The sequence below is a fragment of the Cryptomeria japonica genome, chromosome 6 (genome assembly GCF_030272615.1).
Source record: "Cryptomeria japonica chromosome 6, Sugi_1.0, whole genome shotgun sequence".
In the NCBI taxonomy this organism is placed as follows: Eukaryota; Viridiplantae; Streptophyta; class Pinopsida; order Cupressales; family Cupressaceae; genus Cryptomeria; species Cryptomeria japonica.
Window position 1 is genome coordinate 296,969,169 of NC_081410.1, and position 26,270 is coordinate 296,995,438.

Sequence of the window (26,270 nt, forward strand, 5' to 3'; positions counted from 1 at the left end):
CATTAACAACTTCTACAAAAGGGGCTTCTTCCTAACTAACAGATGTTTCCTGTGTATGAGCGAGGCTAAGTCTATCACTCACGTGTTTCTTCACTGTGATTATTCTTTTGAGATCTGAGGTTCTTTAATGTAGACCTGGAATGTGATGTACGACACCCCTACGTCTTTAACAAAGTTTTTTTCCAAATGGAGATTGCCAACTTCTAATTACTCCTTGCAGCTTCTCTGGTCCTTTCCCTTTCCCCATTTGGTTTGAGGTCTATGGAAAGAACATAACAATAGAATCTTTAAGAACACTATCTCCCCTCCTGAAGTTGTCTTCAACAAAATTTGAAGGGCCATTTCTGAGAATTTTCTCTCTGCTAGAGCTAATCATAAGGTCAAGGTGAGTAGTGTTTCTTCATATGATATTGGGTTTGCCTCTAGATGGAATATTAAGTTGGAATTGCTTGATGACCCCAAAATTGCTAAATCACCTAGGGATAATGCTTATTGGATCCTTCCTTTGGGTAGATAGGTGAAAGTTAACTTTGATGGGGTGGATAAAGGAAATTTAGGGCCACTTGGGTGTGGGGGAGTGATTAGAGATGAAAATGGTAGGCTAATCTCAGTGGTGGAACTCCCCTTTGGATGTCAGACTAACCACCTAGCTAAAGTTGTTGCGGCCTGCCATGGGTTGAAGTTGGCCAAAAGAATTACTGTCAATTCAGTTTGGCTTGAGGGAGATTCTAATAACATTATTCAATGCCTGATTGACAAACACAAACCTTCATGGAATATTAGAATATGGATTGAGAAATCTTTGGATATCATAGGGCCATTCCAAAAAAATAAAATTTCCCATGCCCATCATGAAGCTAATGGGTTGGTTGATCACCTTTCTAACGTGGGTGTTAGGAGTAATGACGAAAAGGTCTAGAAATTTGGTGATTGCATCTCATCTGATGTTAAGGACTTTATGTCACATGATTTATCCCATGCAAGAAACACTAACCTTTTTTAATAAATTCTTATGTCACCTCTCAAAATTATGGTTCGTGTTTTTATTAATCAACATGCTGATTTATTATTGTGATTCTCCTTAGCCTTGCACACTTTTTGGGTTTTTTTTTGTTTTCTTTGGAGTCTCCTTACTCTGCATTTGTCTACCATTGCTACTACTATGGGAGGTGAAAGGAAAAGGGTTTAACCCCTAAACTATGATGGTATTAAGATGAACAAAACCATATAGCACATCTTGAATCGTGGAGGGTTTTCCCCTTTCATTGAGAGATTGCATGGTACGGATGCCAATGTCACTAATAAATTTGCCAAGGGTTTGAAAGACGGGAAAACTCAACTTTTTGGAAGGAAGGTCAAGATTGATGAGAAGTTGATTTGCGAGGTCACTAGTCTCTCCATGGATGAAGCTAATTTTTTAGTGAGAAGCAAATGTCGGATGTTGCAATGAAAAGATTTCCTAGAAATGAGAAGGAAAGGGAGAAATTGGCTAAAGTGGATAAGATAAGCTATGATACAAGTAAAATCAAAACCATATGGTGATTTTCTCTTTTTGTTTTAATGAAGTATGTTACCCTAGATGACAGATATACTAGGGCCTTTGCGCATCACTTTGTTTTGCTAGACCACTTTAGGCATAAAGTGCAAATATCTTTTCCTTTCTTTTTGCTTGCTTCTATCAATGCCAACATCAAATATCATAGGAAGAACAAGAAAAATCTTGTCCTTCATGGGGGTTTGTTATTTTTTATTCATGAATATATTAAAACCCTTCCCTCTCCATCACATAGGGTTACTGAAGCCTCATTTGATTCTAAGGACAATGATCATGTTATCATTTCCTCTGATGAGGAGGAGTAGAACACTAAGACGGAGGATTATAGTTTTGGGTTAAACTCTTCCCTGAAGCAAGGCCATAGATCTAAGAGAGACATAGCGTCCCCTGCATCCATTTCTAACTCTAAATCTCTTCCCTCCCACAATTTTATCCCAGACAATTTTGAACCCATCCCCAACAAGAATGATATAACCCCCTTCCCGAATGATCTCAATTCTAAATCCCCTTTCTTAGCTTGGATAGAGAGAGCAATGACAATATTTTGGCCATTGCCCAAAAATCAGCTATGGATAATTTTAGGATGTTTAAATGGGCATTCCATGAAATCAAGGATATTAATATAAAACTTTGGGCAATCACTAGAAAACAAGATAATCAAGGTATAGAAAAGTGGATCATGGACCAGAGGAGATCAATTGTTGATTCCATGCAGAAAATGGTGAGCACAATGAGTAATCTGAAGAAAGATTATGGCAACAAAATCTCAATTTTGGAAGACAAACTTAGGAAAGAGTATGAAGGCACATTGATTCAACTGGAGAGTAAATTCCAAAAAGTTAATGAAAACCTTATCTCTCTGGTTACCTATAGTTACAAGGCGGTGATGAACTCAACTGAAAGCATAAACACCATGGTTGGAAATTTTGAAAATCTCCATCAGGAAGGGGCTATTCTGATGTGGATACTATAGAGAAGAAACAGGAGGAGATGGTTGGGCCTTCCAAGAGAGCCAGAGCCAACTTGAAGAAGAAAAATCCTAATCAAGATATACAAAAATAAAGAAGATTGCCCTCAATATGACACAACTGAAAGCTGAGGCCACAGAGGCCCTTAAAAATTTGTACTAGTTCTTTATTTTTATTGTATTTTTGGTGCTTTGTGGGCTTTTGCTAGTCTTTTTCTTACTCTTGGTTGCTATTCAAAAATGGGTAAATCTTTATGTAGCATTTTGTTTTAGATCTTTGTTAAAGGGTTTCAGGTCCCTTCAAAACCTATTTGGTCCGTAATAAAAATCATTGAGTGTCATCTTAAAAAGTAGCGTGAAGGAATAATTTTGAGGCTTGGGAAACAGAGTACTCTTTCCACATCCATGGTCCATCATCAAACACCAAATTCCTATCCTAAAATGAGCCAAAAGAAAAATGACAAAAACCCTAGCACAAGGGAAGAGCTTAATATTGTCCCAAGAGTTCAAGACCTAGGCTAACATATAGTCCAAGCTATAGAAAGAAAGGACTAAATTTGAGGCATTTTAAAATCATTGGAGGTAAAAAGAAACATTTAAAGTAGAAAACATGGTTAAGAATAAGAAATCTTAAATGTTGACACACTCCTACTTGGCATATGAGAATTTTATGATAGTTTGGTTATTTAATTGTCTTTCACTAAATGTTTTAAAAAATTATCAAAAAAAATGCTCAATTATTGTTTGAATAAGGATAAATGGTTTTATAATGTAGAATCTAGATTATTTATCACTCATCTTATTTTAATGTTATATCATAATTGGAAGTTGTTATCTCAAACATGAATAGAGTGAGGATTTTTCTGGACATCTAAAACTTATATCTAAAATGCGTTTTCTCATAAATTAATGGTCTTTTAATTTAATCATTATAGATTCACGATAGAAAATTGTACGTGTTTTTTTTGGTTGTATGGAGTAAATTTGCTTAAGTAAGATTTTGATAATACATAGACAACTTTATTTATAGTAAAACACTTCATTCAAGCTATAGATGGCTTGATTCATTTTGAATTTAAAAACATTTACAAATTTAATTCCTACCTAAATTGAATCTACATTGAAACTTTTTAAAATTGAGTAGTATTTTAAAATTAGACAAACTTACTTGAAAGGTTAAACGATCTCACCCTCAACCATATCTATAGAGAAGCTATCATGATGGTGGATTCCCTTGCTAACTCAATGATTGATAGAGTAAAGGAGCCATGTGTAATCTCCTCAAGCATGTATTTTCTACATTCAATCAACATGTTTTCAAATAGTAATTGCATTGTGTATATGACAAAGTTTTCTTTGGTTTGGTTGTTGGTTGGAATGATGTGAAATAATGTAGAGTTATGTTGCTTGGATCAAGAATTATCTCTAATGCAATCGATAAGCTATGAATTCCACACTTATTAACTAAAGCTTGTGACATTGACAAATTTGTTGTTTTACAATTCCACATTATCTTAGGTAATTTTGGTTTTCATGGACACCCCCATCAAGCTTACTAGCCCCAATAGGTAAATGGATTTCTTGGGGCTAATTTCAAAAAAATGATTGCAAAGTGCTTTCAAGACCAAGAACAATATTTATTCTTGTTAATTGATGGGTGTTGGGGGATGATATTCAATTGCCAAACATAGATACAAGGTCAACTCAAACATGGACTCAATGTTCCATTGTTTTGCTAGACATGGGGGAGTCGAAAGACAACATCAAAATATGGCCTTTGCACATATTAACAAAAAATTCTTGGGTGGTCTCGACAACTTTCTAGAAGTAGCTCAATATGGAGGTAGACAAGATGCACATATAAAGAATTTAATTGTTAGTGTTTGAAACTATTGAAAAATTATGGAAGTATTTCTATTTTGAGATAAATCAGTTATTCTATAGAGAATATAAGTCAAGGATGTTTATAGTAAGGGAAGTGTAGCATCCTAAAATTTCACCCCCTACAATTTTGACAACATTTGGGTCTTCACCTTAGTGTTTGCACCCCTTGGCCTGATTGAAGAACTGATTATGCTCATGCGCATCACAAATGCCAAAAAAATTGATTTTGCCCTTGTCATACACCTTGATCCTAGCCTAAAATAGGGCAGGACTAGGGTGTGGTGCCATGGTCCTCCCTAAAATGGGCCCCCTCAAAATCCTTTTTCCCATTTCAAATTTGAGTGGGATTTCCCTCTCTGTGTCGGCTCATGTCAGAAAATTAGTCAATTAACCCGACAAGAAAGTATATAAAGAGGGTTTCACCTCTCATTTGAATATCTAACATTCATGTATCAAGCATCTAGCAATCACATGAGATCAATCATTCAAGCATTCAAGAGAAATTGAGCATCTTCAGTTTTCCTTCAAGCCTTGTAGAAGCAATAAAGTCAAGATTCAAGCATGGAAGTGGAGATCTACATCCTATTTCATGAAACCCTAATTCCATGTGGAGGAAAACAAAACTTCATAAGGAGGTATAATCATTTCATTTTCAGTTATAATTGAGCATCTCCCTCAAAAGGAGAACATTTCCTCTCAGCCATTTTAATTACATTTATCTCAATTTCACGGTTAATTCCAAATCTAGGGTTTGACCTAAGGAAAGCCCCTATTCCCAACCTATTTCCCTTTCTTTATGTGTGCAAGAAATAGGTGTGCAATTTTACTTCTCAGAATAATCTTTAGACACAGAGATGAAAAAACCCTTTTCGATGCGCGAAAAATTCAGAGGACTATGTTGCCGCATCACAATCCCTAATTTTTTGGGGAATTTTCACAAGGTAGATCTGAATCAATTTATATTATTCAGATCCAGGTGCAAGACAAAATCCCAAACCCGTAGTTCATTATTTTCTCAATTTTGTCTTCAATTTCAACATGTTACCCTAAATCAACATTTCAACTTACAAAAGAGGGAAAAACACATCATAATCAATCAATCCACTTAGTATTCAATCCTTACCTGATTTGTGACTGAATCTATTGGATTCCTCCCCTCTTTTGAATGTAAAGGAATTCCTCCCCCAAAAGCAAAAATTGATTTGGTGATTTCTCCTTCTATGTTGCAAATTGCCAAATAAAAAATTTTCCCCTTTACATTTTGGTGAACCTGACTCCTTACACCTTTAATTTTTATTTTTGTTTTCAGATCTAAGCGTGTATGAAATTTATAATTCAAATTTCCATTTACATGTTCAATTTGCAATCAATTTTTCATTTACGTGTTCAATTTGCAATCAAATTTCAAAAACCCTAATTTTTATTTTTAAAATTGAGCTTGTGCATTGTCTAAATTTTGAATTAATCATTTCGGATTTGATTCTCTTGTTTCAATTTCAAAATTCAAATTCACTTGCAAGATTCAATTTTAATTTTTTTTTTCTAAGTTAAGTGGTTAATTTCAAAAACACTAATTTTTAATTTAAAAATTGAGTTTGTGGGTTGTTTAAATTTTGAATTTCCCTCTTCAAACTTGGTTGTTAATTTCAATTCAAATTCAAAATTGCAATCTTGGATCAAATTTCAATTTCAGATTTAAATTTTAAAATTAAGTGGTTATTTTTACATAGCCCCAATTTTAAATTTAATTTTTCTTTTCAACAATTTTAAGTTTTAAAATTAAGAGGTTATTTTCCCAAGGCCGTAATTTTAAAATTCCATATCTTTTGGATAATTTTAATTTTAAAATTAAGAGCTTATTTTTACATAATCCTAATTTAAAATTTCAATTTCTTAGGAGGGTGCATTATTGATCTTTATTCTTTCAATCAATTTGTTGATTTGATTCAGTAATCATTTTTCCTAGAATTTTGCATTATTCAATTATTTTGCAACTTAGATTCCAAAATTCAAATTTCAAATTTCCCTTCCTTAGTCCATGAGTTTTACTACTATTAGTCCAACCTACAATATCCCCTTGAGAAGAAGAAGTAGAATCAAGGCTTCCCAAGGTTTAATTACCGAGGAGATGGAGCCTAATTTGGATAGCTTTTTCAATGAGGATATTGGTGGTTCTTCCAATCCTACAAATGTCCTCGTTTATCCTCATAATTCTAATGATGTGGAGGAATCACTAACTAGGGTTTCCATTGACCAATTGGAGAAGATTGACAATCAATCTGAAAATCTTCAACAATGGATGAGTCAACAATACCCGGAAAGTGAATCTCTCCCATTGATTGAAGGATTAAAAAGAATGGTTCAAAGTGATAAACTTGGTGTTGATATCTTGCATGGTATTTCTCATATTGTTGATTCTAATATTATATCCATAAAGAGTTGTGTTCAAGCCCTAGGTTATACACAACCTCCTGGTCAAGTTAATCATTCCAGTCCTTTGACTTCTCCTATTGCTAGTCTTCCCATATTTACATCAAACATCATGGCTACCTCTACACAAAATGTTGTACCTACAAATGTCATTCAAGGTGGTAGCTCCTCTTCTTTCATTCCTCCTACCATGAGTCTTCCATTTATTATCCAATCTTCTCCTATACCTACGAAAGTTAGCCACAGGAGCAATTCCTCTTCTTTCATTCGTCCTACCACGAGTCTTCCATTTATTACCCAATCCTCTCCCATACCTACCTATCATAATGTTCCACCTCCTTATTCTCAACCCCTTCCTTTATTCAACAATGGAACCCCTCCTTATCAACCCAACATGTCTAGTTTCAATCCTTGTATCAAAGCTACCATCAATAATCTAGCTCAAATAGTTTCTTCCTTACAGCAACAAATAGTTTCTATGAATAAATCTAAGTATAATGTGTCCACATTTGATGTAGCGAGCCCATTATCCAATGACATTGTCTGAGTTGTCCCTCCTAAACATGTGGAAGTCCCTCAATTGGAGCTTTATAATGGAAAAGGTGATCCCTTGACTCATGTTAAAAAATTTCAAACTTTGTGTAGTGACTTTGCTCATGACCAAATATTGTTGGCTAAATTGTTTACTAGAATATCAAGGGATAAAACTTTGCAATGGTATTGTTCTTTGCCTCCTTATTCTATTACTTCTTTTCAACAATTGGCTAATGTTTTTATTCAACAATTCTACAATAATATTGGTCCTAAGATTACTTTGACTGATTTGATGCATTATAAGCAAGGTGTGAGAGAAAAAGTGACTGATTTTATTGGTAGATATAAGCATTTGTATTCTCAAATCTTTTTTCTTGTGCCTGATCAAGATTTTCAAAAGATTTATATTGCTAATTTACAAAAAATTATTAGGGATAAACTTCTCTTTTCTAAGTTTACTTCATTTAGGTAGTTGTGTGCAATACTTCACAACTATCATCTTACCATGAGTCAATTGGAATAATCGTCCTCTTCAATGGCTCTGAATGATAAAAGTGAAAGTGCTCAGCAACCTTTTGTGAAGTTCAAACTGAACAAGGGATTCATCAAATTTTATGACAACAACAACACTCATGTAGAAGCCACAATAGGTGTGCATGCTTTGTCCAAATAATTTAGAAAATAATTCACTCCTCTTAATGAATCTTTGTATAGTATTATGTCATAATTGTTACATAGGAATGTGTTGAAACTTCCCCCTATCAAACTAATTGATCCATCTTAGACATCCTCACCTTACTTTGATTCCAAAGCCTTTTGCCAATACCATCATCAACCTGGTCATGACACTGAAAAGTGTTATTCTTTCTAAAGTAAGATTCAAGACTTGATTGATAACATTACCATATTTGTGGCTTGTAGTATCCCTCCTAGACTCACATTTTGATTTATGCTTTAATAGATTTGTTTAGAGTCATGGTTGATATTTTGATGAAATTTGATCGAAACTTATGATCTTATTTAGACTCTAGATGCTTATTGATGATAATGGATATTTGATATGATACATAGTGTTGGATGAATTATATGATTGATGATGTATTTTAGATTACTTGATGGATGGATTTACATTGGATGGATTATAAGAGCTTGACATTCTTATGTGGACTATATGAATTATGATGTTATGATAGTTCTAACCGCTATTTTGTGGTTATGGTTTCATACGATGCATTGACGTTGTTATTGTATGACTGTCTTTGTCAAAGGGACGATGCCTTATCACTCATTGCGAGCATGATATGGTGTTGTGATTCTGTTTTCACTTGCCTTTTTATCATGATGTATATATGTTGTATATGTATTGTATTGTGTTCTAGTGGTAGTTACAGGATTGCAGGTACTAGACATCAACTCCACCTGGCGTCACTGGTCTGAGCGTGTCCTATCCCAATGGCAAGTTGTCAAAGATGGCATGCATTTCCCTCTCATACTCTAGGCTTAGTTGTTCACCTTGTCAGTTGTGTTTTGGTGTAAGTGGTGGTTAGAGTCTTGTGTCAATGTTGACCCTTTTGTTGGGTTACTTGAGGTGATGTGAGTGTTTGTTTATTATTTAATTAATAATTAGATTAATGTAATTTATTAATGTTTAAATTAATTTATCATATAGTATGGGTATTTAATTATTTGGATTATTTATTATTGAGGCTTTATTAATGTTATTGAGCTTGGTTTATTTGATTTACTATTTAAATTGATTATTTGATAATTAATTTATTGTTGAGATTAATTTATTAAATTTATTGTTTAATTGATTTGTATTAATTATTTATTGTCTATTGTTTTATTTTTTATTTATTTATTGTTTATCGGCTAATTTATTATTTATTTTTAATTAACAATTTGATTTTATCTTCTATTATGAATTTATATGTATATGGCTTTCACCCATTTAATTCATCTATTTGACAATTATTGGGGTTGATTTTATTATTCTCTTAATTGTGTTTATATAACTATTATCTTGTTACTATTGATATTCAAATATAATATAAAGTTTACCTACCCTCTTTCCCGATTGGTTAATTTTGAATGGGTAAGTAAATAATATTACTAAATAATATTTACCTCAAAAATCATGCTTCTTAGGTATAATATATTGTTTTATCAAATTTTCTAATTGGCATGTATCTTTCTATAGTTTGGGTTTAATTTTTTATTTATTGCCCTCTCTGTGCGTTGTCGGGGGTTGGCTTCTTTGTGATTTTTGGCGATTGGTGAATATTTTTGTTGGATTGGAGGCTTGGAATTGGATTGAAGCTTGAGGATTTTGGTTTTGCTCTTCATCGATTTTTCCTTCGCCAAAACTTCTGTTGTTTCTACATTGGAGGATTCTACCTTTGCAATTTTGGTTTCCAGAAATATTATTTCTTTGTGTCTGCATTATACCTGTGAAATATTGCTTGTTTAGTGTTGGGAGAAATAATATTGTACATGGAAATGGGGTATTAGAATAGATAAAAGCACATAATACAATTTTGAGGATGTGATTTCTCTGCATTCCTTGCATTGCTGATAGTTTGCCGAGAATACCATTGAGATCTTTCTGAATATTTCGATAGTGCAACGTCTTTCTCTGGATTCTCATTTTGGGTTTAAGAGATGTGAAATATGATTTTCTATTACTTATTGAAAGATTGGGATTGGTTTTATTTGTTATAGTTGTCTTATTTGTATGGGTTTATTTTGGAAAAATTTGCCACGAAAGGATTTGAGTAAATTTGTTTTTTTCTAAGGTTGATTGAATGCATTGTTGGGGCCAATTTATAGTGTAAATTGAGTTTACACAATCCCTTATGAGTTTTAGGAGTGATTGTATTATTAGAATGATATTTTGTTTGTTTGATTTGAGTATTTTCTCTTTATGTGATGTCGGGATGTTACTGTGGCATTTAGAATGGATTTTTGAGTCTATGAATCAATTAATGGATTTAATTTATCCTTGATTAATTTGTTTTGAATGTTATTAAATATTTTTGTAAGGTTTTAGATTCCAATTTTTATGCCTTAATGTTTTTCTGGGTTGTCCAGAAGCGTTCCCCTTTCATTATGAGTTTTCTAGCTCCCTGACTCATATGTGCCAAAAGAATTATCAAAAGCACCATGAGATTTGTCATATGTACAGAAGTTAGTGTCAAAGGTGCACTTACTTGTTCATATGCACCAAAGTAATAGACATATGCGCCATTCTACATTTGTACTATGTTTTGAGGGATTTTTGACAGTTTCGATCAGTTTTATTGATTCTAGCTTTTTACCAGAGGCATGTTGTGATGTGATTGAGGTTTTTGAGGCATTGTGCTATTCATGTTTGAATTATTTTGAGCTCTAATAAGAATTTTTGTACTTGTCTATTGAGGTTTTGTATTGTTTCTTTAGAAAGTTGAGTGAATCTTTCCTATTTGAGGATAGACTGTTGTTGCTCCAGTGAGAGGATATGTTGTGCCTTGATGTAGAGGTTTATGTGGTGTTAATGGTATTATATTTTGTCCTTGTTTATGTGTATTTTTCCTTCTTGAGGCTTTTTATTAATGTGGCAATTTTGGCATTATGAGCTTGATGGATTGTTTCTTGATGTATAGTTCTTTGTGGATGATTATGGCTATCATTTATGCTCTACTTGAATGTTCATGGGATGTCATTGTGATACTATTGTTATGTTCACCCTAAGGTATTGGTCCATGGACGGGACAATGGGCTCTTCCATGTGTGGATTGGGGTCATGAGCAATAGACTTTTAGGAGGGAGTCTAGACCAGCTGAGGAACCACATGGAGAGTTTATGTTTAATTGCAAGTGATAAATACAATAATTAATTAGTGGGTTGGGTAAGTAGGACTCACTAAAATAAAGATAATGAATTTGAGTTATGTGCCTCAATGGCAGGTCCTAGGGAGATGATTTTGGGATGGTGTATTCTAGGGAGATGATTTTGGAATCTATGATTGGGAAGACCATTAGTGTGGTAAATCGACCTCCCTTGTTTTTCTCCAAGGTTGAGGTGGATTCCACATGAGGCTAGAATGTGATGGCACTCTTCCCTACTTATGTCCATTACCCTTATGCCCTTTGTTGCTGATTATGCCTCTAGGAGTTTATTGAAATTTAGGATTAGCCTTCTGATGTGATTGGTTTCATTGTTCTTGGTTGTTATCTTGTGGTTGTCATGTTGAGTCTCTTGGTTATTAGGTGTCATCCTAGGTCTTGAGTGTGAGTTGGAACCCCGTGTCATCTCGTAGCATGGGGGGTGGTTGTTATTTGGTTCCACATGGTCAGGTGGCTTGATGTATCCTTCCATTGGGATGTTCTTCATTGATGCTAGCGTGGGTGGCTATGGATTATATGACTCTCATTTATGTGAATGAACATGCAGTTGATTTCCATGTATAAATATTGTAATGTGCATTCACAATGACATTGTAATTCTAAAAAGATCATGCACTTGCATCATGTACACTTATGTAATAGGGTATGATATTGATGTAAAGACTATAATCTTGAAAAGAAATAAGATAATGTATTATCATATGGTTCATGTTGTAGAAATGTTCATTATGTATAGGAGTGAGATCTTATGATGGATGAGAGAATAGGATGTTTAGACTTGGTCCATGCTTGTTATAGCATATTATTCTTAATTTGGTGTTAAATCATGAGATCCTATTTGGAAGTGAATTAGTACTTGTTGTTATAATATTGCATACATGTATGGTTAGTAGTTTGATGCATTTTGTAGAGGGAAATCTTAAGGAGATATTATAATTCCATTTGTAGGAGAAAGATGTAGATAGCTTCATGATGTAGTAATAAGGGGAATTGAAGTATTTGATTTGGTGCTTAAAATGAACTTAGATAATGGGGGTTATGTAGTTATGCATTGGAAATTTAAAGTATCATGATAATGTAGTGATGATTAGATCCTAATTGCATTGAATGTTTATGATTTCACAATCTAGATATGTTAATGAATATTTCTAGTAAGTAGTGACGTTAAAGTACCCTAGGGAAATGATGAATGGACATATGTTTATGGTTAAGATGACATTTCCGCTTGTTTTTGATGATGTATATTAGATATGGTTATGATTATGATGTTTTATGCATTCTTATAGAGTTGATCTATGTTTAGAAGTTATGATGGTTTACTTTTTTGCATTAGTTAACAATTAAAAAATAAATTCTTTATTTTCTAGTTTGTTTAGTTATTTCCTCTAGGGTATTTTGGTGGGCATTACATCTGGTATGAGAGCCCATGTTCATACATAGGGTTCTTTGGTTTCACATGAGCCCATTATGAGTGTTAGCACTTAGCATGGGGTAGCCTAGCAGTTTATCCATGCTTGATTTTTTCTCTTACATTTTTTGCCCTAGCTTTAGCTTATGATTGCTTTTTCATCCTGGTTAGACAAGATGCCTGCTAGAGGTAGAGGTAGAGGTTGTGGTGGTCATATGGGTACTCGACATAACTCTCATCTTGATTTTTATGAAGAGACACCATGAGGAGCAACAACATGATCAACATGGTGGTGATGCAATTCTACAACTAGTCAATGTTCTTTAGGATATTCTTGGTCACTTAGGACCGAGACAGGAAGAGAATCAGAAAGAGGAGTCATACCATTTTGGTCATCAGGAGAGACAATGATCACATTTGCCTTGTAGTAAGGTAGATGTTGTTGTGGACCAGGATGCAATTGCAGCTAGTCATATGAGAGATCTTTTGAGATCCCATCCCCCTACTTTCGATGGTTCTAGCAGTGGCATGGAGGCAAAGACTTGGCTTCTTGACTTGGGCAAGTGTTTTTCTATGCATCCATGTAGCAGTAACACCAAGGCTAGGTGGCATACTAAGGAGAAGAAGTTGCAATTGGATATTGCGATAATTTATTGGGAGTTGTTCCTTGAGAGATTTCATGCCTGATTATTGTTAGATCATTGGAGGAAGAGAAAGGAAAATGAGTTTCATGATTTGAGGCAGAAGAACATGACAACAAAGAAATACGAGTGTAATTTCTTTGAACTTAAGCAGTTTATCAAGATAATTGATGACAAGCCTATGTTGATTCAACACTTTGTTAGGGGTCTTAATGACTGCATCAACGAAGGGGTTTGAATTCTTGAGCCCAATAATTTGGATATAGATGTGGAGAAGGCATATATAGCCAAGGAGAACCTAAATTTTTATTTGGGTGGTGCACTAGGTGCGTAGACAATTAGTGTGCGAGTTTTAGGAGCAGTGATGAAATGTGCTCAGTCACAGGTTTTAGGACAGGCTAGGAGTCATCCTTTGCCTTTTGGGAGTAGACAATGATCTTGGAAGAGGTTTGTGCGAGGTAAGGGCCTTGCGTGTGGTACTAGATCTTAGTAGGTTAGAGATCATGGTAGGAAGTGTGATAGGAGATCAATTCCCTCTCAACCAACACAAAGTTTCTAGTAGTCAAGTAGAATAAGTGCTTAGCAGTCCAGTGCACCTCCAGTTACTCGAGGGTTTAGTAGAGGGATTTGCTTCACTTGTGGATAGTAAGGCCACTACTCCGCTCAGTGCCCTCAGAGATCCACACAAATTTTAGGATAGAGACCAAAATCTTCCGAGCCTATAGTAGGCGATGCAGGGAGATCCCATTAGGTATTTGTGGTGGTTGATAGTTGTCAAGCCAAGCACCAGGCTATAGTTGTTGAGACCACAGGTGAGATAGGTGGTATCTCTTGCTCAATATTATTTGAGTTAGGTGATTCTGATTCTTTCATTTCTCCTTTAGTAGTAGAGAGATGCAAGCTTGTTGTGGCAAAGCAAGGTGATAGGTGGTAGGTTGAGTTGGCTATGGGGTCCAAGGTGGCAGTTGTTTCGATTGTGCATGATTGTGAGTTGGATTTGGGAGTTTGTTCCACCTCAGTGGATATTCATGTTCTCTCATTGGGATCTTACGATGTTGCACTAGGAATGGATTGGATTGAGTCTCATTGGGCTAGTATTGATTAACATGGCAATAGGGTGCACTATTTAGATGATAGTGGGAAGAGTGTGGGGATAGTGGGTGTTCAAAGACCTATCTCTCTTCGCATGATTTTCTCTATGCAATTGAAGCAGTGTGCGCAATAGGGATGTCAGTTGTTTGCAGTGAGAGTGGATGATTTGGATGAAGGAGGGAGTCATGATGATCTCTTTTGTAAACATCCCATTCCTCCAGAGTTTTTAGATGTTTCCCCTAGTGAGATTCTAGGTATGTTGCCGAAGCACGGCATAGATTTTTTGATATATTTGGTTCTAGGAGTAGAGCCTATAGCTAAGGCTCCTTATCGAATGACTACTTAGGAGTTGAGAAAGTTAAGATTGGAGTTGGAGGAGTTATTGGCTAAGGGATTCATTCTCTCTAGTGTCTCTTCATGGGTGTGCCAATATTGTTTGTAAAGAAGAAAGATGGATCTCTTAGGTTGTGCATTGACTACATGTAGCTTAATAAGGTGACAGTGAAGAACTGATATCCTTTGTCAATGATTGATGACTTGTTTAATCAAATTATGGATGCAAAGATCTTCTCCAAGATATATCTTAAGTCTAGGTATCACTAGCTAAAGATTCACGAGGCGAATATTCATTGTACAACATTTCACACTAGATATGGAAATTACGAGTTCATAGTGGTACCTTTTGGTCTCACTAATGCTCCATCAGTTTTAATGAGCTTGTTGAGTGGATTTTTTAGGTCGTATCTCAATAGGTTTGTGCTTGTATTCTTGGATGATATATTGGTTTTCCCAAGATCAGTGGAGGAGCATGAGGAGCACATGAGGCATATTTTGTAGTGTCTTTGGGATAATCAGTTGTATGCCAATATGGCAAAGTGTGAGTTCTTTCGGATGGAGGTGAGATATCTTGGCCATGTCATATCAGAAGAGGGTATCATTATAGATCCCTCCAAGATTCAAGCTATAGTGGATTGGCCAACACCCACTAATGTGAGTGAGGATTGTAGCTTCATGGGGCTTGCAGGTTATTATTGTATATTTATTTAGGATTTCTCGAGGATTGGTCACCCTAGCACTTATCTTCAAAGGAAAAGGAAGAATTTTGTGTGGTCAGATTAGTGTGAGACAAATTTTTAGATCCTTAAGGAGCGTCTGGCTAGTGCACCTATTCTAGTCATACTAGATCATTTGTGTGATTTTGTGGTGTGCACAGATGCATCCTTAGAGGGTCTTGGAGCATTTTTGATGTAGGATGGTAGAATGATAACATACGAGTCTCGTACGCTCAAAGATCATGAGTTAAACTACCCTTCTCACAATTTAGAGCTAGCGGCAGTGGTGCATTCCTTGGTTCAATGGAGGCATTTTCTTCTCAAGCAATGGTTCGAGCTGCACAATGATCACCGTAGTTTGCAGTACATTTTCACAAAGCCAAACTTGAATGCTAGGTAGTGGCATTGGATGGAGTTCTTGTGTGAGTATGAGTTTGAGGTGATATACATTTAGGGCAAGGAGAATGTGGTAGCAGATGCCTTGAGTCAGAGGAGGCATGAGGTTTCAACATTGACTCTCAGTGTAGATTTAAGGAGCAAGATACTTAGCACTCTTCCTTCAGACAATTTCTATCAGGAGGTCAGAGAAAAGATTGCATCAGGGAGAGACTGGGATGGAAGATATGCAAGTTACTCTTTGGAGTCTGATGGACTTCTTTGACATTTAGGGTGCATATATGTTCCACCTTTAGATGGTCTATGAGAATTGATTTTATTAGAGGCCCATTGTACACCTTACTTGGCAAATCCAAGTGTCAAGAAGATGCATGCAGATTTGTGATAGCTATATCATTGGGTAGCATGAGGACAAACATAGAGGATTATGTGTCATGTTGTTTAGACTGTCAATGGGTGAAGGAAGAGCACCAGCATTCGGTAGGTTTATTATAGTTGAACTTGGTACCATAGTGGAAATGGGATATTATATCTACAGATATTATTGTTGGATTGCCTATGTCTCAATGCTATCATGGTCACGATTGATAGGTTGACTAAGGTGGCACATTTATTGCTAATAAGTGTTGGCATTATGGATGAATTGATTATGTGTTGCATTGATGTTTTGTAATTGATGTCAACACTAGCTATTATGGTTGGTCCTGATAGACAGGTTTTGGTTATTGGTAGAAGATCTAGTGTTACTGGCAGAAGAGACTATCTCTTGGACACTTCCGGAATATTTGGATCAATAGAGTATGTTTGATTTTGTGTTACATGCTTCTAGAGCATGTTGTGGTCAGTTGGTATTGACTTGGTGATCGGATTCTATCATACACTCTTTTAAACCCATACCAACATTGGTTTAAGGTTTAACCAGTAGAGCTTTCATTGAGAAATCTTGTCAAGATGCATAAGTGGTGTTGGTGCGGCTTCTAGATGGATTTTAGGATGCTGAAGATGTTCTTTGACCATGCCTCAACTAATTGAAGACATTGCTTTAGTGTGGTGGACCCAGATTAGGTTTGGTGCCTCTCTAGGTTATGGACTGGTATCATGTTAACGCGTTATCTACATGTTACCGGGATGATTTATGGATTGGTTATTGTTGTTTTGGTCTTAAGCCGATATGGCATATCATTGTAATATGGATGTATGTAATGATCTTATTGTAATATCTTTTAGGTGGCCGACCTAATTGGTTTAGGCCTTAGGGTTTGTATAAAATGATGTAAGATCTCATTGTAGATTATGGAATGGAAAAATATATGTTCGTGGTTGTGGAATGTAATATCATATGCCAAGGAGATTTGGTCGATCATAGGTGATCGAATTGGGATTAAGGAAGAGGTCAAAGGCCTTTGGTATTGAGCTTAACTAAGACTGTAGTTATGGTAGATGTTATCTCTGGAAGTTCATTATTCTGGATTGTTGTCCATTTATCTTGAGGTGGTTATAACCTCTCTGTAGTCAGTGAGACTCTTTTGTAATGAGAAATGTGCCTTCCTGCATGTGCAGACCCCTCATTGTATCACATACTTTCTACAGAAGTATCATCTAACTGTGGGTAGGCTTCCCACCGTGGTTTTTCCCTTTCCGCATTTTCCATGTACAAATCATGGGTTTGTGTGGTATGGTTGCATTGTGTTGATCATCTATTTTATTGTTAAGTTTTATTGCTTACTGATATCTATTTTTGCTATTCCAGTACTTAGTTTTTATGTGATCCGATTAAAGGTTATTAAGTGAATTAATTGATATAATCTATTGACAACTTATTCAACCCCCCCCTCTTAGTTGCTCACCAGTTATCCTAACAATTGGTATCAAAGATTTGGTCCTCTTTTGTAGAAGCTTAACCGCTTGAGGTAGATCCTATGGCAGCTAACACTTCAAATCCACTGACAACTATTTTTCAGAAGAGATCCCTAAGCTTGATGGAACAAATTATGGGATATGGAAAATCTGAATGGAGACTCATCTTAGATGTCTTGGAAAGGATATTTGGGAGATCACTGAGAAAGGATATACACCTTATGATCCGGCATCCGACAATCCTGCTCCTGCAGACCTGGACAAAAATATTGAAAATGATTGCAGAGTTAGAGAATCCCTCTTGTGTGCACTTACTGATCAACAAATCATGGGATTGACTGATAAATCATTGGAAAAGGTTATGTGGGATAAATTGCAAACTCTGAATGAAGGTGATCCTACTGTCAAAATTGCTAAACTTGATGGTTACCGGGTAAGATATAAGAACTTAAAGATGGAAGATAATGAAAGAATTGTTGTATTTATGGAAAGAGTAAATGAGATTGTTATGGGAATTCAATGTTGTGGAGGATCTCTGAGTGAAGATGAAATAGTTTTTAAATTCTTGAGAGCCCTTCCACCAGCTTACAAGATGAAGGCAACTACAATTAATGAGCTGAGAACAATGGCAAACACTTCAGTTAATAGAGACATTCTAATTGGGAAATTATCAGCTTTTGAGCTTGAAGAATTTGGATCTTCTGGAGTTGTAAAGTCTGAACCTTCTTTTCATGCATCATCATCTACCAGAAAAAGTGATGGGAAAGCCTTATATGCAAAGGAATTGGAAGATATGAGGAAAGAAGATGAAGAATTTGAGCAACTTGAAGCCTTATTTGCTAGAAGAGTACCTAAAGGATCGACAGGAAGTAAGTATGAAGGAAAAACACCTTTTAAATGTTTTGCATGTAATAAGATTGGTCATTTTGCATCTAGATGTCCTAAAAGAAATGGAATATTTGAAGAGAGAGTTAAGAAATCATTTATGTCTTATCAAAACGGATATAGATTTAAGAAAAGTAAACAATGCTACATAGAGAATGAAGAAGGAGTAAGTGATGACTCTGAGGTTGAACCAATAAAAAACTCTACTAGTGGATCCGACAATGGAAAGGAATGGGTGTTTTATACTTTAAAGGAAGATGAACCAGAAATGGCTATCATGAATGAAGAAAAGGCCCTGGCAGAAAAAGTTGAAGACAAGGATGAATGTGTAATTGATAGTGGATGCTCACATCATATGACTGGAGATAAAATAAAAATTTTGTCCCTGCAAGAATACAATGGCGGTCAAGTCTGATTTGGAGATGACAAAGTATGTATGATCAAAGGTAGAGGTATTATTTCTCTGGATGGTAAGCATAATACTGATAATGTCTGTTATGTTGAAGGTTTAAAGCATAATCTTTTGAGTGTTGGTCAATTGGTGGACAAGGGTTTCCAACTTCAGTTTAAAGATAGAAAATGCAAGATCATTAACAAAATTGGTTTGGAGATTGCAACCGGTATTCAGACTGGAGGTAATATCTTTCACTTGAACACTGGTAATAAGACATGTTTAATTTCTCATATTGATGAGAGTTGGTTATGGCATAAAAGGTTGTGTCATGTTAATTTTGATTGTATTGTTAAGATCAGTTTAACTAAGCCAGTTAGAGATATACCTAAGATTATGAAGCCTCATAATCCTGTATGCAAGGAATGCCAATTGGGAAAGCAAGTTAGAACTTCTTTTAAGAGCATACATGATAAATCTAATGATGTACTTGATTTGATTCACACTGGCTTATGTGGTCCAACAAGGACTAGAAGCTTTCAAGGTGATAGGTATTTCATGTTGATTATTGATGACTATTCTAGAATGATGTGGGTGACTTTTCTAAGGGAGAAGTCTGAAGCCTTTGATAAATTCAAGATCTTTAAAGCAAAGGTTGAAACAGAAACTAGATTGAAAATCAAATGTCTAAGCTCAGATCAAGGCGGTGAGTTCACTTCTCATGAATTTAACAGTTATTGTGAGACAAATGGAATTAGGAGACAATTATCTGCACCTTCGACTCCTCAGTAGAATGGAGTAGTGGAAAGAAAGAAAAAACCATTTTGGATGCATAAAGATCTATGATGATGGAAGTCAAATTGCCTCACATCTACTGGAGAGATCCAATGAGCACACCAGTCTACACTTTCAACAAAGTTCACATCAAAAGTGAAACTGGTAAGACCCCTTATGAATTATGGTTTGGACATACACCTACTATTAAATATTTTAGAATTTTTAGAAGTAAATGCTATATCAAAAGTGATGATTCAATTGGGAAGTTTGATCCTAGATGTGATGAAGGGATATTTCCCAGTTATTCAATTCAAAGAAAAGCATATAGATGTTATAACAAAATATTGCCAAAAATTGTGGAGAGCACTAATGTGAAAGTGGATGAGCAATACAGAAATCAATCTATATCATATGACATGGAACCAACAATGGAAATGATCATAACTGAACCGACAATGCCTCAACTAGTATAGGAAATTGAGACAGTTACACCGGCACAATCAGAAAATTCATCTGTGACTAATGATCAGAGCAGTGAATCTGAAGTTCAGAAGACACCAAGGTATGTAAGATTAAATCATTCTAAAGATAAAATCATTGGAGAGAGGAACAAGGGAGTTATGACAAGAAGAATACTAGAAAATGAAGAGGTATGTCTTATTTCTCAAATTGAATCGACATCTATTATTGAAGCTTGTAAAGACAAACATTGGTTAAATGCTATGGAAGATGAATTAAATTAGATAGAGAAGAATGAGACTTGGAATTTAGTTCCCCAGCCTAAAAATAAGAATTTTATTGGAACTAAATGGGTTTTTGGGAATAAACTGAATGGGAATGGTCAAGTTGTAAGAAACAAGGCTAGATTGGTTTGTAAAGGATATTCTCAAATGGAAGGAATTGATTATGGTGAGACATTTGCACCAGTAGCTAGAATTGAAGCTATTAGACTATTTCTTGCCTATGCAGCTTATAAGAACTATAAGGTTTATCAAATGGATGTTAAATGCACATTTTTGAATGGTGAACTGACAGATGATAAAGATATGGTTTGTAGATTGAAGAAAGCTTTATATGGATTGAAACAATCTCCTAGAGCTTGGTATGCAAGGTTGGATAAATATCTTTTGAAGCTTGGATTTACTAAAGGTAGTGCTGATAGTAATTTATATTATAAGATCACTGATGATGATATTTAGATTATTGAACTATTTGTTGATGATATCATTTTTGGAGGAGAAGATAAATTGTGCATGGAGTTTTCTAATAATACGAAGAATGAATCTGAAATGTCCATGATTGGTGAGATGAGATTTTTCTTAGGTTTGCAGGTTACTCAAACTGACAAAGGCATTTTTATCTATCAAACTAAGTATCTGAGGGAATTGTTGAATAAGTTTGGTATGGATAATTCCAAACCGGTAAGTACTCCTATGGTGACAAGTGAGAAATTATCTATCAAGGATACTTATACACCAGTAAATCCGACAAGGTATAAGTCTATGATTGGTGGTTTGTTATATCTAACTCAAACTAGACCGGACATTATGAATGCAGTAAGTATTGTTTCAAGATATCAAAGTAATCCTAAAGAAAATAATGAATGTGCAATAAAGAGGATATTCCAGTATTTGCAAGGAACAACAAAATATGGCTTATGGTATTCTAGAGATGATAACTTCACTTTATGTGCATATACAGATTCAGATTGGGCAGGAGATACTGATGACAGGAAGAGCACTTCTGGTGGAGCTTTCTTTCTTGGAAAGAAATTGGTTTCATGGATCAACAAAAAACAATCATGCATTTCTTTATCTACTTCAGAAGATGAATATGTTGCAGCAGCAACTAATTGCACTCAATTCTTGTGGATGAAGCAAATATTGAATTATGTCAAGGTAAATTGTAGTGAGCTAGTAGTTATCTATTGTGATAACTCTCTAGCTATTGACATGTCTAAGAATATGGTATTTCACTCTAAAACTAAGCATATATCAATAAAGTATAACTTTTTGATAGACAAGGTAGAAGGAAAGAAAGTCAAACTGGTTTATGTGAACACTAAAGAGAAGATTGAAGATATATTAACTAAACCACTATTTAAGGAATCATTTGAGTATTTGAGAGATAGGTTAGGGGTTTCTACCCCTCTAGCAGAGACTTGATTGATGTAGTCTATCATCAGTCTAGTATGCATTATCAGAGATATTATTCATTCTGACACTGATGAGTGGTCTTACTACTCAGGGGGAGTAGTTATCTTTGAGATTCAGACGTTTATATTCTTGCTTTGATATTTTTGTCAGATTTTTGGCATTGATGTCAAAGGGGGAGAGATAGTGATGTGAAAAATAAATTCATAGATATCATTCATAAGGGGAGAGTCATTTATATTCAAGAGATTGTTGGTTGTCTTCCACAGGGGGAGACTTGTTTGACATTTCTTGGTACTTAGACGTTTTTCACATCTAGTGTTGCCATCAATGCCAAAGGGGGAGATTATTGGCATTATGGATGAATTGATTATGTGTTGCATTGATGTTTTATCATTGATGTCAACACTAGCTGTTATGGTTGGTTATCGACAACCAGGTTTTGGTTACCGGTAGAAGAGACTATCTGTTGGACACTTCTGACATGTTTGGATCAATGAAGTATGTTTGATTTTATGTGTTACATGCTTCTGAAGCATGTTGTGGTCAGTTGGTATTGAATTGGTGATCAGATGCTATCATAGACTCTTGTAAACCCATACCGACATTGGTTTAAGGTTTAACTGACAGAGCTTTCACTGAGAAATCTTGATAGAATACATAAGTGGTGTTGGTGTGGCTTCTAGATGGATTTTAGGATGCTGAAGATGTTCTTTGATTGTGCCTCAACTGATTGAAGATATTGCTTTGGCATGGTGGACCCATATTAGGTTTGGTGCCTATCTAGGTTATGGTCCGATATCATGTTAACATGTTCTCTACACGTTACTGGGATGATTTATGGATTGGTTATTGTTGTTTTTGTCTTAAGACAACATGGAATATCATTGTAATATGGATGATCTTATTGTAATATCTTTTAGGTGGCCAACCTAATTTGTTTAGGCCTTAGGACTGGTATAAAATGATGTAAGATCTCATTGTAGATTATGGAGTAGAAAAATATATGTTCGTGGTCATGGAATGCAATATCACATGCGAAGGAGATTTGGTTGATCATAGGTGATCGAATTGGGATTAACGAAGAGGTCAAAGGCCTCTGGTATTGAGCTTAACCGGGACTGTAATCAGGCATGGTAGATTCTATCTCTGGCAGTTCATTATTTTGGATTGTTGTCCATTTATCTTGAGGTGGTTATAACCTCTTTGTAGTCAGTGAGACTCTTTTGTAATGAGCAGTATGCTCTAGGAAGTGTGCCTTCCTTCATGTGCAAGCCCCTCATTGTATCACATACTTTCTGCAGAGGTGTCATTTGACTATGGGTAGGCTTTCCACCATGGTTTTTCCCTTTCTGGGTTTTCCACGTACAAATCATGGTGTTGTGTGGTATGGTTGCATTGTGTTGATCATCTATTTTATTGTTAAGTTGTATTGCTTACCGGTATCTATTTTTGCTATTCTAGTACTTAATGTTTATGTGATCCGATTAAAGGTTATTCAGTGGATTAATTGATATAATCAATTCACAACTGATTCACCCCCCATCTTAGTTGTTCACCGGTTATCCTAACAATCAGCTCTTCATACACAACAACGATAGTGGCTCGTATTTTCATTGAGAAGATAGTGAGGTAGCATGGTATTTCTCAACGGATTATATTAGATCATGCCCCAGTGTTCACTTCAACATTATGGACTTCCCTTTAGGATGAATTAGGAGCGCAACTGAACTTTAGTTAGACATATCATCCTGAAATAGATGGTCAAATGGAGAGGGTTAATGAAGTGTTGGAGGATACGTTGTAGATGTATGTCATGGATCAGTAGTCTAGATGGGAGGATTACATTCATTTGGTGGAGTTTTCCTATAACAACGACTATCATAGTTCGATTGGCATCTCCCCTTTCTAGGCATAATATGGTAGACCATGTCAGACACCCTTGAGATGGGATCATTTCGATGACAGAGTAATAACTGGTTCATAAATGTTGCAGGACATGGAGTAGCGGGTGAGGCATATTAGAGAGAATTTGATAGCAACATAGGACAAATAAAAGAAATATGCAGACGCTCATTGGGTGGATAGGCAATTTTCGGTTGGAGATAAGGTGTTTTTGAGAGTGCACCCATGAAAGAGTCCTATCCATTATGGAAAAGGCTCTAAGTTGGTGCCTCGATTTGTAGGACCTTTTGAGATTTTGGAATGAATTGGTCCTGTATCGTATTGCCTTGCCTTGTTGTACAACTTGTATCATATCCATGATGTGTTTCATGTGTCTGTATTAAGACCTTATCATCCTGATATATCACATGTTTTGGATTGGAATTCATTGCAGGTCGAGGATGGGAAACTTTCTTTAGAGCCCACACACATTCTTCAGCATCGAGGGCTGACCCTCAGGGGCCAGGACATAGAGATGGTAAGGGTCCAATGAGACCCAAGTGATGATACTTAGGAGACATGGGAGGATGTTGCGTGGATGAGAGAGCTTTACCCCTATTTGTTCTCATGCTTCCAGGAGTAAGCCTAGGAAAAGGGGAGAGGATGTAGTATCCATCCTAGACTCACATTTTGATTTATGCTTTGATAGATTTGTTTAGACTCATGGTTGATATATTGATTACATTTAATCAATACTTATGATCTTATTTAGACTCTAGATTCCTATTGATCATGATGGATATTTGATATGACACATGGTTTTGGATGACTTATATGATTGATGATATATTTTGGATTACTTGATGGATGGATGTATATTGGATGGATTATATGCACTTGACATTCTTATATGGAATATATGATTTATGATGTTATGATAGTTCTAACCCCTATTTTGTGGTTATGGTTTCATGCGATGTATTGACATTGTTATTGTGTGACTATCTTTGTGAAAGGGGCGATGCCTTATCACTCATTTCAAGCATGATATGGTGTTGCGATTCTCTTTTCACTTTCTTGTTTATCATGATGTATATATCTTGTATATGTATTGTATTATGTTCTAGTGGTGGTTGTAGGATTGTAGGTACTAGACATCGACTCCACCTAGCCTCATAGGTCTGAGTGTGTCCTATCCCAATGACAAGTTGTCGGAGATGACATGTGTTTCCCTCTCATAATCTAGGCTTAGTTATTCACCTTGTCTATTGTGTCTTGGCATAAGTGGTGGTTAGAGTCTTGTGTCAATGTTGACCCTTTTGTCAGGTTACTTGAGGTGATGTGAGTGTACGTTTATTATTTAATTAATAATTAAATTAATATAATTTATTAATGTTTAAATTAATTTATCATATAGTATGGATATTTAATTATTTGGATTATTTATTATTGAGGCTTGATTAATGTTATTGAGCTTGGTTTATTTGATTTATTTATTTATTGTTTATGTTTTATTAACAATTTGATTTTATCTTCTATTATGAATTTCTATTTATATGGCTTTCACCCATTTAATTCATTTTTTTGACTATTATAGGGGTTGATTTTATTATTCACTTATTTGTGTTTATACAACTATTATTTTGTTACTATTGATATCAAATATAATATAAAGTTTACCTACCCTCTTTACTGATTGGTTGATTTTGAATGGGTAAGTAAATAATATTACTAAATAATATTTACCTCAAAATCATGCTTGGTAGGTATAATATATTGTTTTGTCGAATTTTTTGATTGACCCACGTCTTTCTATAGTTTAGGTATAATTTTTTATTTATTGCCCTCTCAGTGGGTTGCCCGGGGTTGGCTTCTCTATGATTTTTGGTGATTGTTGAAGATTTTTATTGGATTGGAGGCTTGGAATTGGATTGAATCTTGAGGATTTTGGTTTTTTTCTTCGTCGGTTTTTCCTTGGCCATAACTTCTATTGTTTCTAGGTTGGAGGATTCTACCTTTGCAATTTTGGTTTCTGAAAATATTATTTCTTTGTGTCTACATTGTACCTATGAAATATTGCTTGTTTGGTGCTAGTAGAAATAGTATTTTAAATGGAAATGGGGTATTCAAATACATAAAAGCACTTAATACAATTTTGGGGATATGATTTCTCTGCATCCCTTGCATTGTCGGTAGTTTGTCGAGAATACCATTTAGAGCTTTTTGAGTATTCCAATTGTGCAATGTCTTTCTGTGGATTCTCATTTTGGTTTTAAGAGATGTGAGATATGATTTTATATTACTTATTGAAATATTGGGATTGGTTTTATTTGTTATCCTTGTCTTATTTGTATGGGTTTATTTGGGAAAAAATTGTCATGAAAGGCTTTGTGTAAAGCTGTGTTTTTTTAAGGTTAATTGAATGCATTGTTTGGGGTCAATTGATAGCCTAAATTGATTTTAGATAATACCTTATGAGT